Genomic DNA, 15,519 nt, shown 5'->3' with positions numbered 1-15,519 from the left:
CTAAATGAGATTGTACAAAAGTGAATGGACTAAAGTCAACGTTTGCTTGTTTAATAATCAATTATTCTTTTCATTATGTTCATTTTATTAACTAAGAATTTTTATAAATGCAATATTTTCTATGATTTATAGCTATCAAATGTCATTACCATAATAACTGTGGCAGACTGTAAGAATAAGTAGCTGAACTTCAAATTTCTGGTTTAATTGAAAATGTAACCACATCAGAACTGGTAGTCAGCACCATCTGACTTATCCAAGGAATGTGCCAAGAATTTACGTAACTTTTGTCTTCCAAATTTTTCCAAGTAGTTCCAGAAACTGAATAGTATTTGGAATGCGGACTACCTAGTAAATACTGTTTTGGAAAAACTCTTCAGAGTTCAGTTATGCGTAGACTCGTCCAGAGACTACAGAAAATTAAACAGTGAGCCTGCAGGAAATTTAACAAGGGCTGTTTCACCTTCTAATCATGACAGATTTATCATGATTTTCAGGAGATAGGAAGTTTCTTGTTAATTGAATTTTCGACAAATTGAAACTTAATCAGAAAACTCCTTTCCACTCAATCGAAAATATTACTAGAATATATCAGTTTTCTTTTCATTCTTTAGGAAGCACCGGATAGTGAACATAGTGGGGAATCTTTGGTGTTTGAACATACCCCAGTGCCTCAGGTTTGTCAATCTGAAAGCCACTTGAATTTGCAAAATTGTAGGTGTAGAATCAAAGACTGATTGAGCCAAACATGTACTGAGGCTAGAACTTTCCATGGAAGTTAGTTCCATCTCTGTGTGTATTGAGGTTTTTGTTTTGTTTCGTCTTGTTTTGTTTTGAATACAACAGGGGAGGCCAGTTAAGAACCTCTGTTAAATTGGGTCTTGATACCTTGATCCACTTAGCACATACTGTCTGCAAGTTCTATACTAGATGTTGAAGATGCAAGGTGGAAAAGATATTGTCCCTGACTTCAACAGGCAATTTGAAGTTTTCTTGTGTTATTATTATGTTATTACTATATATTCATGCATGCAGGATGCTGTCTACTTCCCTCTGAACGCCTGCTTCATTCTTTGCTCTTTGAAGAGGCTCGTTTCTTTGCTTTTCAGTTCACATGACATGCAGAAGAGAACCATCCATCTTCTAAGCTCACAACTCCTTCATCTTAGATCAGCCCAGACTAAACTGGAATTTCTTAGTCCAAATTGCAAATGCTAAGGACAATAAATTTAATTCGTTTTTCTTTTCTCCATAGAATTTATCATCTAGCATACTAAATAATTTATTACTTATTATGTTTACTGTTTATGGTTTGTCTCTCCAGGTGCCCATAACTGGTCTAATCAATTGGGGCCAGGTGGGCAGGGTCATGGCTAAAACATACCTCTGGACGAGCCACCACTAATGAACTGGAACACCAACAGCAATTTCCAGAGAAAGGAAAGATTTGGGGGTCATAGACCAAGCACATCTTTCAAAAAATTGCCACCAAAGGTTTATCTTGTTAAAAGTAGTACCAAAGCACACACAAAATTCCTAATGCACCCACCAATTCGTAAAAAAAAAAAACCCTCTCCATTAGCATCAGAGTTAATTATTTAAATGGAATTTTCAGAGTTTTGGCTTTTTTAACCTTAAAAAATCAAATACATTTTCACATTTTAATAAATAATATTTAATATATATTAATAAGTTCAAAATTTATAACACAATATCTATCTTTTTTCATATAATAAAACAGAAAACTATTATCTCCAAGAAACTCCATTTCTGTACCCTGATCTGCATCCCTGATTCTCTCACTGGTAGTACGGCAGGACAGACATTCTTTTCCTCCCTGTATGCTCTTCCCTTCCTGGGGCAGAGCATATACCATGGGAACAGAAGGAGCATTTGGCAATGTTACTGAATGCAGTGGAAGAGACAGAGACCCCTTCAGAATATTAACACATGAGGGAGTTCAGTCTTTGCAATGTGAAAAGTCTGATTGTATATATTCCACTGATAGGATTTGACATACCCCAGGTCTGATCTAAAGTGGAACAGAGCTGAATGGCCCACAGCCTATGCCAGAGGTAGAGAAGAAGACATAAGATCATGGGGAAAAGGTGCAGGTGTCATGGAAGGAGAAGAAAAGAAAGGGTAGGGCCAAAGGGGAGGATGTTTTTTCTTTGTTGGCAAAGAGGGGGATAGCCAGGTAGGGTGGCTCTGTGGACTTAGATGGAAGAACCCCTGTCCACTGAGGGCTGGGGAAGCTGATATGTAAAGAGTAGAGAAACCCTTTCCAAACATTTACTCTGTTGTGAATCTGGGTATATCTGACACTAACTTGAAGCAAGGTACTATTGTGTACATTCTGCTAGATTACAAACCATGTGAGGGCAGGGATCTTTGCTTATATTATTCAGGGTGTATCTCAAATGCCTAGAACAGTGCCTGGCACGCTCAGGCACTCAATAAATATTTGGTCAACTGAAACAGAAAATTCTGGACTATGTGTCTATCCCTAACTGGCTAAAAATATGGATGTTTAATATTGGGCTGTACCACTGCTGCCTTCCCTATCCCAGGCATGGTTCTGCTGTTTCACTAGAAATGAACCAGTACATTTTTTCAAGTGGTATACATAAGTAGAGGAGGAGAAGGAGATAATTTATAGGACACGACAGAGTATTAGACTTTTACTGCTATTATCTCTGACACCATTCCAGATACAGGAGAAACTGGGGTCAACAATGAAGTAGAATTAGATTTTTCCAATATTACTATAATCTTTTAAGAATATAGAATCTACTGCTCTCTTCTTCCCTTTCCCAGGATTTATCCAATCATGTCAACTCTGAAATGGATTGGCTTGACATAAGACCTAGGAGAAATGGGAGAGTGCTACATACCTACGTTTTTAAAAAAAAGTTTTTATCAAAGTATCATTGCTTTAATGATGCATAACAATATAAAAATACAGATAAATAGCTTATTATTCTATTTGAACATGAAACTGCATAGGCAGAATCCAGGATATTTTATTATCCAGTCAACTGAACTGTTTTAAGATTTGAGGGACTTCCCTGGGGCTTCTCTGGTGGCGCAGTGGTTGAGAATCTACCTGCCAATGCAGGGGACACAGGTTCGAGCCCTGGTCTGGGAAGAGCCCACATGCCGCGGAGCAACTGGGCCCGTGAGCCACAATTACTGAGCCTGCGCATCTGGAGCCTGTGCTCTGCAACAAGAGAGGACGCGATAGTGAGAGGCCCGCGCACCGCGATGAAGAGTGGCCCCCACTTGCCGCAACTAGAGAAAGCCCTCGCACAGAAACAAAGACCCAACACAGCCAAAAATAAATCAATTAATTAATTAAAAAAAAAAAGATTTGAGGATATTGCTCTGATTTTTGAAGTTTTAAGAAGTTCTGGAGTGGAGTTTTGGAAAGTTCTCTAACAAAATTTCCTTGGCCCAAAGACTTACAAGGTTATTTCAATGAAATAGATATATTTTTTAAATTTATTTATTTATTTATTTTTGGCTGTGTTGGGTCTTCGTTGTTGCACATGGGCTTTCTTTCTAGTTGCGGCGAGTGGAGCCTACTCTTCGTTGTGGAGCTCGGGCTCTAGGCGCAGGGGCTTCAATAGTTGTGGTGTGTGGCCTCAGTAGTTGTGACCTGCAGGCTCTAGAGTGCAGGCTCAGTAGTTGTGGCACACGGGCTTAGTTGCTCCGCGGCATGTGGGATCTTCCTGGACCAGGGATCGAACCCACGTCCCCTGCATTGGCAGGCGGATTCCCAACCACTGCGCCACCAGGGAAGTCCCGAAATAGGTATTTTAGTATTTATTCATGATGCACCCCTCAACTGACTCCCACAAAGGGATGAGACAGTGCACAAGAGGGCTTGGCTAGACAATAATCACCTCTTACTGTAGGCATCATGGGCTTTGTTTACTGAGTCAAATATGTCAATCCTGGCTTTTCTCTTAGGATAAATTTTCTCACCAGGAACTGCTTCTGCTTTCTGGCAAATAGGATTATTTTAGCTCTTCCCACCAGGTTATTAGGTATCCCCAGACTTAAGTATAGTGGACAAAGCTTGGACCGAGGCTGGGAGCCCATTGTCATCGTCATTTTATCTGTGTGTAGTTCTTAATAGTTTAAAAAGTACTTTCATACCCAATATCTTGTTTAATGCTATTAACAACTGAGAGAGGTAGGCAGAGATGGATTTACCAAGAAGCTAATGAAGTTGAAGTTTCAGCACCCCCTGGGAAGTACCTTAGCAGAGCCACACAGTCATAAGAGTTTGTAAAATTTGCAGTTTTAACCACAGTAGATTTAGACTACTGTCTCTATCCCCTGTGACTACACTTCTTTAGCACTTCCCTCATTTTGAGAGACATTGGAGTGTCCTTAGGCATCTTTTGGGATCTGACTGAGGGGGAGTTGAATTTGGTACATTTAATTTGGATTTAGCAATGGGTAATTCCCTGGCAGTCCAGTGGTTAAATCTCCGAGCTTTCATTGCCGAGAGCCCAGGTTCGAACCCTGGTTGGGGAACTAAGATCCCACAAGTCGTGTGGCAGGGCCAAAAAAAAAAGTAATTTGGATTTAGTGAAATATATTTATGTGGTTTGCAATCACTTTTATGTATAGTTAAGTTATTGCCAGTTGTCTGAGTGTAGAAATGGCTTCCAGGAACTCTGCCTCTGCAAACTGTCAATGAATGTTGACAATGCAGAGTTTTTAAGGTTTGTCACTGAACAAGAGATCTTCAGATGCCTTGTAATCTTGCACCTCATACATGAAAGAAACTGGTAGGGGGCTTCCCGTATTTGTCAATGATCCTAAAAATTTATATGACATTACTGAAACAAGTTGTGGAGCTGAAATATACTTTTTAAATCTAGCAATAGGAAAAAAAAAACCTGAGTAACTAGATTACAGAAAAGAAAAACTACGTTTCATTCTCTATATAGAAAATAATATAACAAAACTATTGTCATGGGCTTCCCTGGTGGCGCGGTGGTTGGGAGTCCGCCTGCCGATGCAGGGGACACGGGTTCGTGCCCTGGTCCGGGAGGATCCCACATGCCGCGGAGCAGCTGGGCCCGTGAGCCATGGCCGCTGAGCCTGTGCATCCGGAGCCTGTGCTCCGCAGCAGGAGAGGCCACAGCAGTGAGAGGCCCGTGTAGCGCAAAAAAAACCCACAAAAAAAACAAAAAACTATTGTCATATGAAAAGGTGATCAAAGATAACCAAAGTTTTAGAAAATGAGAGTATGGAAATACGGAAAGATTCATTCCTTTAGCTATTTCATCCACAGATATTTATTATTTGCCTACTATATTTTCAAGAATGTTGCTAGGGGCTGAGAATAGAATAGTGAATAGACACAAATAGTCCCTGACATTGAGATATTCATAGTCTAAGGAGGAGCAGACCCCCAGCAAGTAATCATATCAATAATTATTTATTTATAATTATGATACTGTGATAAAAGAGAAGTGCAAAATGCTCTAGAGATAACCTAAGTCTGAATCTTAGGGAAAGTTTCCTTGGAGAAAAAGTATATGAAAACCAGAGGAGTATCTAGATTAAAGGGGGAGTGAAGGATATCCTACTCTGGGGGAAGAGTAGAAACAAGGGCTCTGAAGTGGGAAGGTACTTGTTGATTGAAATAGAAGAAAACAATAGAATGACAGTGTAGCTAGCTCATCATAAGCAGTGGGAATGTGGTGAATGAATCCAAAAGACCAGTTTGCCAGTTCTAAAATGTCATATAAGTGAAATTTAGAATATATATGTATACTCTATATATTTGTATAAGGCTCCTTTAACTTATATTTCATCCATGCTGTTGCATGTATTTGCAGGTGTTTGTTGCTGATGGACATTTGGGTTGTTTCCAAGTTTTGGTCATTATGAATAGAGCTGCTGCGAACATTCTTGTGTAAGAGTTGTGAGATTTTTAGTCCACTGTTTTTCCCACCTCACTGCAGTGCAGAGGCAGGAGTATGCTCTGTGTTGCACAGAAGTTTAAATAAACAAGCAAAGAACAGTTCAATACCTACCTGATCTGTTTGTTGACCTCATGAGGCACTTGGAGTCTAGCATCTACAGATAAAAAGAACTAGGTCAGGTAATTCAACACGGACACAGCAGCAGCCTGGCCTGAGTTCCACATCACCAACATCTGATACGTGAACCATACTTTGAGATAGAGGATGTTCAGGTAGGAAAGCGTTCTTGCTGGTGCTTGAAGGTGGGGAGCTGATCTTGTCTACACCCTCTAGTCTAAAGAGGAATCCATAACTACCTAAACGACTCTTTATGCCCTGCCAAATGGTCTTAATCCTATTTCCCCTTATCCCTTTCCTACTTCCCCCAAAGAACTGACCCCATAGCAGTGATCTGTAACTCTAGCTTTACTGTATAACCCCATGGTACTTTTAGTGTATCTGCATAGTCAGCAGAAGCAGTCTCAGTCTTAAAGCAACTCCTGGGGTTGGGTGTGCTACGGAAAGTCAGCTGCTACCGCCATATGCATCACTGTCTGATTATTCCAATGTTAGTTACTGTATCTGTGACTTTATTTTTTAAATTGAATTATAGTTGATTTTCAATATATTAGTTTCAGGTATACAGCATAATGAGTCAGTATTTTTATAGATTATACTCCATTTAAAGTTATTACAAGATAATGGCTATAATTCCCTGTACTATACAATATATCCTTGTTGCTTATCTATTTTATACATAGTAGTTTGTTTCTCTCAATCCCATACCCCTATCTTGTGCCTTCCCCCTTCCCTCTCCCCACTGGCAACCACTAGTTTGCTTTCTATATCTCTGAGTGTGTTTCTGTTTTGCTATGAACATTTGTTTGCTTTATTTTTTTAGATTCCACAGATAAGTGACATCATACAGTATTTGTCTTTGAGTGACTTATTTCACTAAGAATAATATTCTCTAGGTCATTCCACATTACTGCAAGTGGCAGAATTTCATTCTTCTTTATGGTTAATATTCCATTATATATATAAACCACATCTTTTTAATCCATTTGTCTGTTGATGGACACTTGGTTGCTTCCATATCTTGGCTATTGTAAATAGTGCTGCTATGAACATTGGGGTACATATATCTTTTCAAATTAGTGTTTTCATTTTTTTTCCATATATATATACCTAGGAGTGGAATTGCTGGATCATATGGTGGTTCTATTTTAGTTTTTTGAGGAACCTCCGTACTGTTTTCCATAGTGGCTGCATCAATTTACATTCCCACCAACAGTGTATAAGAGTTCCCTTTTCTCCACATCCTTGCCAAAATTTATTATTTGTAGACTTTTTGATGATAGCCCCTCTGACAGGTTTGAGGTGATATCTTGTTGTTTTGATTTGCACTTCTCTAGTAATTAGCAATGCTGGGCACCTTCTCATATGCTTGTTAGCCATCTGTATGTCTTCTTTGAAAAATGTCTACTCAGGTCTTCTGCACGTTTTTTGATTTTTTTTTTTTGATATTCAGTTGTATAAGCTGTTTATATATTTTGGATATTAACCCCCTGATGCTTATATCACTTGAAGATATTTTCTCCCAAAGAGAGTTCTGCCTGTGCTTTCCTCTAGGAGTTTTATGGTTTCAGGCTTTACATTTAGGTCTTTAATCCGTTTTAGGTTTATTTTTGTATATGATGTGAGGAAATGTTCTAATCTCATTCTTTTACATGTAGTTTTCCCAGCACCACTTATTGAAGAGATTGTCTTTCCTCTTGCTTCCTTTGTTGTAGATTAACTGACCATGTGTCTGTAACTTTATTTATTTTTAAAAATATTTATTTATTTAGACTGTGCCGGGTCTTAGTTGCAACATGCGCGATGTTTTAGTTGCGACATGCAGGATGTTTTAGTTGTGGCCTGCAGATTCTTAGTTGCACTATGCATGCGGGATCCAGTTCCCCAACCAGGGATTGAACCCGGGCCCCCTGCATTGGGAGTGCCTAGTCTTACCCACTGGACCACCAGGGAAGTCCCATGACTGTGACTTTAAATCGAAGAACAACACTGTACAAACATGACAGTATGAAGAATATCAGTCTTCGGTGAATTTTTATTTCTGTAGTTAAAAAAGACAGTATTTTGAACCATTTTTTTCCCCTGAGTAGAGACTTATCTTTCTTGCAGGAATTTTCTTTCCAGAGAGTATTTCTATGGCCCTTTAATATTTTACATTCTTTTTGTTTCTGCTATATTTCTTCTTTATTTTACACATTTTTTCTTTTTTTTAGCTCAAAGTCAATACTCCATTCCAGCCTGCTAGATAATTCATTCTTATCACATACTTTTAACTAGTACTTACTAGCCCATCATCTTCTCTATTCTCTAGATTTCTCTTAAATGAATCTTTCTGTGCTAGTGGCAGGATTTTTCCTTTTGGCCTTTCCTTTTTAGCCTCTAACTACCACACTTAAGCATGTACAGTAATTAATAAAGATAGATTCTTTCTTTTTTTATATAATAATTTTTAAAATATTTATTTTATTTATTTATTTGGTTATGCTGGGTCTTAGTTGTGGCTCACTGGCTCCTTAGTTTTGGCACTTGGGCTCCTTAGTTGCATCATGCTGACTCTTAGTTGCAGCATGCATGTGGGATCTAGTTCCCTGACCAGGGATTGAACCTGGGCCCCCTGTATTGGGAGCATGGTGTCTTACCCACTGGACCACCAGGGAAGTCCCAAGATAGATTCTTTCTTTGGTAATATATATATATGTTTAAAATTTATTTATTTGGCTGTGTCGGGTCTTCGTTGTGGCATATGGGATCTTTTGCTGCAGTGCTCGTTGTGGAGTGTGGGCTTCTCTTTAGTTGTGGCGTGCCGGTTTTCTCTTCTCTAGTTGTGATGCAGGTTCCAGAGCACGTGGGCTCTGTAGTTGAGGCGCAGGAGCTCAGTAGTTGTGGCGTGAAGCTTAGTTGCCCAGCGGCATGTGGGATCTTAGTTCCCCTTTCTTTGGTAATATTGTGAACTGATAACTGGAAAAATCTTCCTATAAAACATCTAGGGCTTCCCTGGTGGCGCAGTGGTTGAGAGTCCGCCTGCCGATGCAGGGGACACGGGTTCGTGCCCCGGTCCGGGAAGATCCCACATGCCACGGAGCGGCTAGGCCCGTGAGCCATGGTCGCTGAGCCTGCGCGTCCGGAGCCTGTGCTCCGCAACGTGAGAGGCCGCAACAGTGAGAGGCCCGCGTACCGCAAAAAAAAAAAAACTAGAAATGCTGGATAAAATAAAATATTCTTTTAAGTAAAGAACTGATGTTTAATGGCCATAAATTCCTCTCGTCCCAATATGCACTTCCCTTTGCAGTGCAACTTTGCTGCTTCTTGTTCAAGAGATGGTCTATTCCCTCACCCTTTACACCTGTATTGCTCTTGTATTCTGACACCAACTGGTGTGCTGCAATACAATTCAATTCTAATGCTAATTATTTGGCATTACTGTAGGAATCCACAGCTTAAATGTCATGATCTCCAACAAGACTGCTCTTGGCTTCAGATGCCAGCCACAAGTGGGGTCCTCCAGCCACCTGCACTTCCAACCAACTAGTTAAAAATATGGAGGGTTCCCATGAACCCCCTCAGATTTGATAATTCATTAGTATGGCTCATAAAATTCAGGAAAGCACTATACTTACAATAACACTTTGTTATGAAGGGTACATGTCAGAACCAACCAAATGAAGAGACACATATGACAAAGTCTGGGAGGATTCTGAATACAGAGCTTCCACGCCCTCTCCCTGTAGAATCAGGGTGTATCACCCTCTTGGTATTCACCAACCAGGAAGCTCAACTGGGATTTGGTGTCTAGAGTTTTCACTGGGATTTCATTATATAGGCATGATTGACTGAATCACTGGCCTTGTGATTAAACTCAATATCCAGCCCCTCTCCCCTTTCTGGAGATTACACTGGCTCAAAGCCCCAACCTTTTAATCATATAGTTGATCTTTCTGGTGACCAGCCCCAACATGAGTCTTTTTATCTCATAGCATAAACTAAGGTGATATCCAAGGGGGGTCATGAATAGCAAAGACATCCTTAGTACTTAGGAAGTGCCAAGGATTTAGAGCCTCAATCCCAGGAACCAGAGACAAAGACTGGTCAAATTCTGTATTATATAATGCCGTTTAACCAATAGAATATAGTGAAAATGTGTTATATGACTTCCAAGGCTAGGTCTTAAGAAACCTTACAGTTTTCCACTTTGTACTTTTGTAACGCTGCCCCAAGACTGCCATGTAAAAAAGTTGGTCTAGCCATGTAGAGAAAAACTGAGGTGCATCAGCCAATAGCCGGCACTGACTGTTAATCATGTGAATGGGGTCGTTTTGGACCCTCCAGCTGAGTGCAGCTTCATCAATGACCCCAGGCAGAATGAGCAGAGGGGAACCCACATTCAACCCAGGGAAGTGTGAGATATAGTAAAACATTGCTGTATGAAGCCACTAAGTTTTAGTGTTGTTTGTTATGTAGCAATGGATAACTGATAGTTGGGAACCAAAAACAAAGGTAAAACCAGAGCTGAAAGCAAGTAAGCTCTCAGCCCTATCCTAAGGTTAGAGGTGGTTTTCCCATCTTGATAACAATGGGGCTTAGGTTTTTGGTTTTTTTTTTTAATATTTATTTAATTTATTTGACCTTACCACGTCTTAGTTGCGGCTCGCAGGATCTTCTAGTTGTGGCGTGTAGGATCTAGTTCCCTGAACAGGGATCGAACCCCGGCCCCCTGCATTGGGAATGCCGAGTCTTAGCCACTGGACCACGAGGGAAGTCCTGGCGCTTAGGTTTTTTAATTAATTAATTAATTAATTAATCTATGTTTTTTGCAGTGGTCAGGCTATTTTAATTACTTTTTTGTTTAATACATCTTTATTGGAGTATAATTGCTTCAAAATACCGTGTTAGTATCTGTTGTACAACAAAGCGAATCAGCCATATACATACCCATGTCCCCATATCCCCTCCCTCTTAAGCCTCCCTCCCATCCTCGTTATTCCACCCCTCTAGGTCACCGCGAAGCACCGAGCCGATCTCCCTGTGCTAATGCTGCTGCTTCCCACCAGCCAACTATTTTACATTAGGTAGTGTATATACGTTGATGCTACTCTCACTTCGCCCCAGCTTCGCCCTCCCACCCCATGTCATCAAGTCCATTCTTTATGTCAACTTCTTTATTCCTGCTCTGCAACAAGGTTCATCAGTACCATTTTTTTTTTTTTTTTGATTCCATATATATGTGTTAGCATACGGTATTTGTTTTTCTCTTTCTGACTTACTTCACTCTGTATGACAGACTCTAGGTCCATCCACCTCACTACAAATAACTCAATTTTGTTTCTTTTTATGGCTAATATTCCATTGTATATGTGCCACATCTTCTTTATCCATTCATCTGTCGATGGACATTTAGGTTGGTTCCATGTCCTGGCTATTGTAAATAGTGCTACAATGAACATTTTGGTGCATGTCTCTTTTTGAATTATGGTTTTCTCAGGGTACATGCCTAGTTGTGGGATTGCTGGGTCAAATGGTAGTTCTATTTTTAGTTTTTAAGGAACCTCCATAGTGGTTGTATCAATTTACATTCCCACCAGCACTGTAGGAGGGTTTCCTTTTCACCACACCCCTTCCAGCATTTATTGTTTCTAGCTTTTCTGATAATGGCCATTCTGACTGGTTTGAGGTGATACCTCATTGTGGTTTTGATTTGCATTTCTCTAATAATTAGCGATGCTGAGCATCTTTTCATGTGCCTCTTGGCCATCTGTATGTCTTTCTTGGTGAAATGTCTATTTAGTTCTTCCACCCATTTTTTAACTGGATTGTCTGTTTTTTTGATATTCAGCCCCATGAGCTGTTTGTATACTTTGGAGATTAATCCTTTGTTGTTTCATTTGCAAATATTTTCTCACATTCTGAAGGTTGTCTTGTTTATGGTTTCCTTTGCTGTACAAAAGCTTTTAAGTGTAATTAAGTCCCATTTGTTTATTTTTGTTTTTATTTTCATTACTCTAAGAGGTGGGTCGAAAAAGATCTTGTGGGCCGGGGCTGCTGGCGAGTACTGAGTCGCTGGGTGCGCGGAGCTGCCGCGGGACGTCGCTTGCAGGCTCAGCCGGTGGAGAGTCTTGGCAAGCAGCCACAAGGGCTAGATCCCAGGGATGAGAATGTCCAGGGGAGATGTGAGCTCACTGGGGCTCCCGCCCACCTGTCGCTGAAGCGCCCCCAGCCCTGGGCCCAGCATGCGCCTGTCCGTGCAGAGGGCACTGCTGGCACCTGGCTTTGCCCTGGCCCTGGGCTGGTGGTCCAGCTGGGGCAGCAGGTGCCGGAGTGCTGGGCGGTGCTAGGGGGCCCCCGGAGGGCCATGTGACCAGAGCAGGAGGACCTCGTGATGGTGGGCACGGACCACGTGGAGTACCTCTACGGCAAGGCCATGCCGCTCATCTTCGCGGGGAGCGAGCCCCGAAGTGGCACCATGCTCACGCGTGCGATGCTGGAGGCCCACCCCGAGCTGCGCTGCCGGGGAGACCCGCATCATCCCCCGCGTGCTGGCCATGCCCAGGCCTGGTCCAAGTCGGGCCGGGAGAAGCTGCTGCTGGACGAGGTGGGTGTGACAGGCGAGTGCTGGATGCCGGCCTTCATCTTGGAGGTGATCGCCAAGCATGGAGAGCCGGCCCGTCCTCTGTAACAAAGACCCCTTCACGCTCAAGTCCTCCATCTACCTGTCGCGCCTGTTCCCCAACTCCAAGTTCCTGCTGATGGTGCGGGACGGCCGGGCCTCCATGCACTCCATGATCACCCGCAAGGTCACCGTCGCTGGCTTCGACCTCAGCAGCTACCGCGACTGCCTCAACAAGGGGAACAAGGCCATTGAGGTGATGTACGCCCAGTGCATGGAGGTGGGCAAGGACAAGTGCCTGCCCGTGTACTACGAGCAGCTGGTGCTGCACCCCCAGCACTCCCTCAAACTCATCCTTGACTTCCTTGGCATCACCTGGAGCGACGCTATCCTGCACCATGAGGACCTCATCGGTAAACCTGGCGGTGTCTCCCTGTTCAAGATCGAGGGATCCACACACCAGGTCATCAAGCCCATGAACCTGGAAGCTCTCTCCAAGTGGACTGGCCACATCGCTGGGGATGTGTTTAGGGACATGGCTCAGATTGCCCCCATGCTGGCTCAGCTCGTCTATGACTCCTATGCAAACCCGCCCAACTACGGCAGGCCTGACTCCATCATCAACAACACACACTGGGTCTTGAAAGGGGATGATAAAACACCAGCCAATCTGAAAGGCTATCTTCAGGCGAACCAGAATAGCACCTCTTCCCGCCTAGGAAGCTCATGATTTCCAGGTCTTTGCAAATGGCTTTGTTGCCAGAAGAGAAGAAACTTTGCATTTGAGTGGAAATTGGACCTCTAATCCAAGCATATTGCTTGCTATTAATCGCCAAAACATAACTGCTCACGAGGAATGTATTTGTAAATGTTTGCATATACATCTATGTTCATCAGTGTTATTGGTCCATAATTTTCTTTTTTTTGTGATATCTTTTTCTGGTTTTGGCATCAGGGTGATAGTGGCTTTGTAGAATGAATTTGGGAGTGTTTATCCCTCTGCAAGTTTTTGGAAGAGTTTGAGGATTGGTGTTAGCTCTTCTCTAAATGTTTGATAGAACTCACCTGTGAAGCCATCTGGTCCTGGACTCTTGTTTGTTGGAAGGTTTTTAATTATGGTTTCAATTTTGTTACTTGTGATAGGTCTGCTTATATTTTCTAAATCTTCCTTGTTCAGTCTTGGAAAATTGTACCTTTCCAAGAATTTGTCCATTTCTTCGTGATTGTCCATTTTATTGTTATATTGTTGTTTGTAGTAGTCTCTTATAATCCTTTGTATTTCTGCAGTGTCAGTTGTGATTTCTCCTTTTTCATTTCTAATTTTATTGATTTGTATCCTCTCCCTTTTTTTCTTGATGAGTCTGACTAAGGGTTTATCAATTTTGTTTATCTTCTCGAAGACCCAGCTTTTAGTTTTATTGATCTTTGCTGTTGTTTTCTTTGTTTCTATTTCATTTATTTCTGCTCTGATCTTTATGATTTCTTTCCTTCTGTTGACTTGGTGTTTTCTTTGTTCTTCTTTCTCTAGTTGTTTTAAGTGTAGGGTTAGATTGTTTATTTGAGATTTTTCTTGTTTCTTGAGGTGAGATTGAATTGCTATAAACTTCCCTCTTAGAATTGCTTTTGCTACATCCCATGGGTTTTGGGTCGTCATGTTTTCATTGTCATTTGTTTCTATGTAGTTTTTAATTTCTTCTTTGATTTCTTCAGTGATCTCTTGGTTATTTAGTAGCGCACTGTTTAGCCTCCATGTATTTGTGCTTTTTACAGTTTTTTCCTGGAACTGATTTCCAATCTCATAGCGCTGAAGTCAGAAAAGATGCTTGATACAATTTCAATTTTCTTAAATTTTCCAAGGCTTGATTTGTGACCCAAAATGTGATCTATCCTGGAGAATGTTCTATGTGCACTTGAGAAGAAAGTGTAGTCTGCCACTTTTGTGTGGAATGTTCTATAAATATCAATTAGCTCTATCTGGTCTATTGTGTCATTGAAAGCTTTTGTTTCCTTATTTATTTTCTGTTTGGATGATCTGTCCATTGTTGTAAGTGGGGAGTTAAAGTTCTCCCCTACTGTTATTGTGTTACTGTTGATTTCTCATTTCATGGTTGTTAGCATTTGCCTTATGTATTGAGGTGCTCCTATGTTGGGTGCATAAACATTTATAATTGTTATATCTTCTTCTTGGATTGATCCTTTGATCATCATGTAGTGTCCCTCCTTATCTCTTGCAAGGAGATAAGTATTTATTTTCAAGTCTATTTTATCTGATACAAGCATTGCTAGTCCAGCTTTTTTTTTTTTTTTTTTGTGATACACGGGCCTCTCACTGCCGTGGCCTCTCCCATTGTGGAGCACAGCCTCCAGACGCGCAGGCTCAGCGGCCATGGCTCACGGGCCCAGCGACTCCGCGGCATGTGGGATCTTCCTGGTCTGGAGCACAAACCCGTGTCCCCTGCATTGGCAGGCAGACTCTCAACCACTGTGCCACCAGGGAAGCCCTCCAGCTTTCTTTTGATTTCCATTTGCATGGAATATCTTTTTCCATCCCTTCACTTTCAGTCTGTATGTGTCCCTAAGTCTGAAGTGGGTCTCTTGTAGACAGCATATATATGGGTCTTGTTTTTGTATCCATTCAGCCAGTCTGTGTCTTTTGGTTAGGGCATTTAAGCCATTTACATTCAAGGTAATTATCGATATGTATGTTTGTATTACCATTTTCTTAATTGCTTTGGGTTTGTTTTTGTGGCTCTTTTTCTCCTCTTGTGTTTCTCACTTAGAGAAGTTTCTTTAGCATTTGTTATAAAGCTGGTTTGGTGGTGCTGAATTCTCTTAGCTTTTGTTTGTCTGAAA

General features: G+C 41.4%; 1 pseudogene; it reads left to right on the top strand.

The window, feature by feature from the left end:
• The first annotated feature begins 12,162 nt into the window (after positions 1-12,162).
• LOC114902556 lies at positions 12,163-13,396 on the top strand (annotated as a pseudogene).
• The last annotated feature ends 2,123 nt before the right edge of the window (positions 13,397-15,519 follow it).

The sequence above is a fragment of the Monodon monoceros genome, unplaced genomic scaffold, assembly GCF_005190385.1.
Source record: "Monodon monoceros isolate NGI ecotype Baffin Bay Population unplaced genomic scaffold, NGI_Narwhal_1 Super_Scaffold_20, whole genome shotgun sequence".
NCBI lineage: Eukaryota > Metazoa > Chordata > Mammalia > Artiodactyla > Monodontidae > Monodon > Monodon monoceros.
Note: the sequence above shows the minus strand (reverse complement) of the source record. Positions and strands in the feature narration are given on the sequence as shown.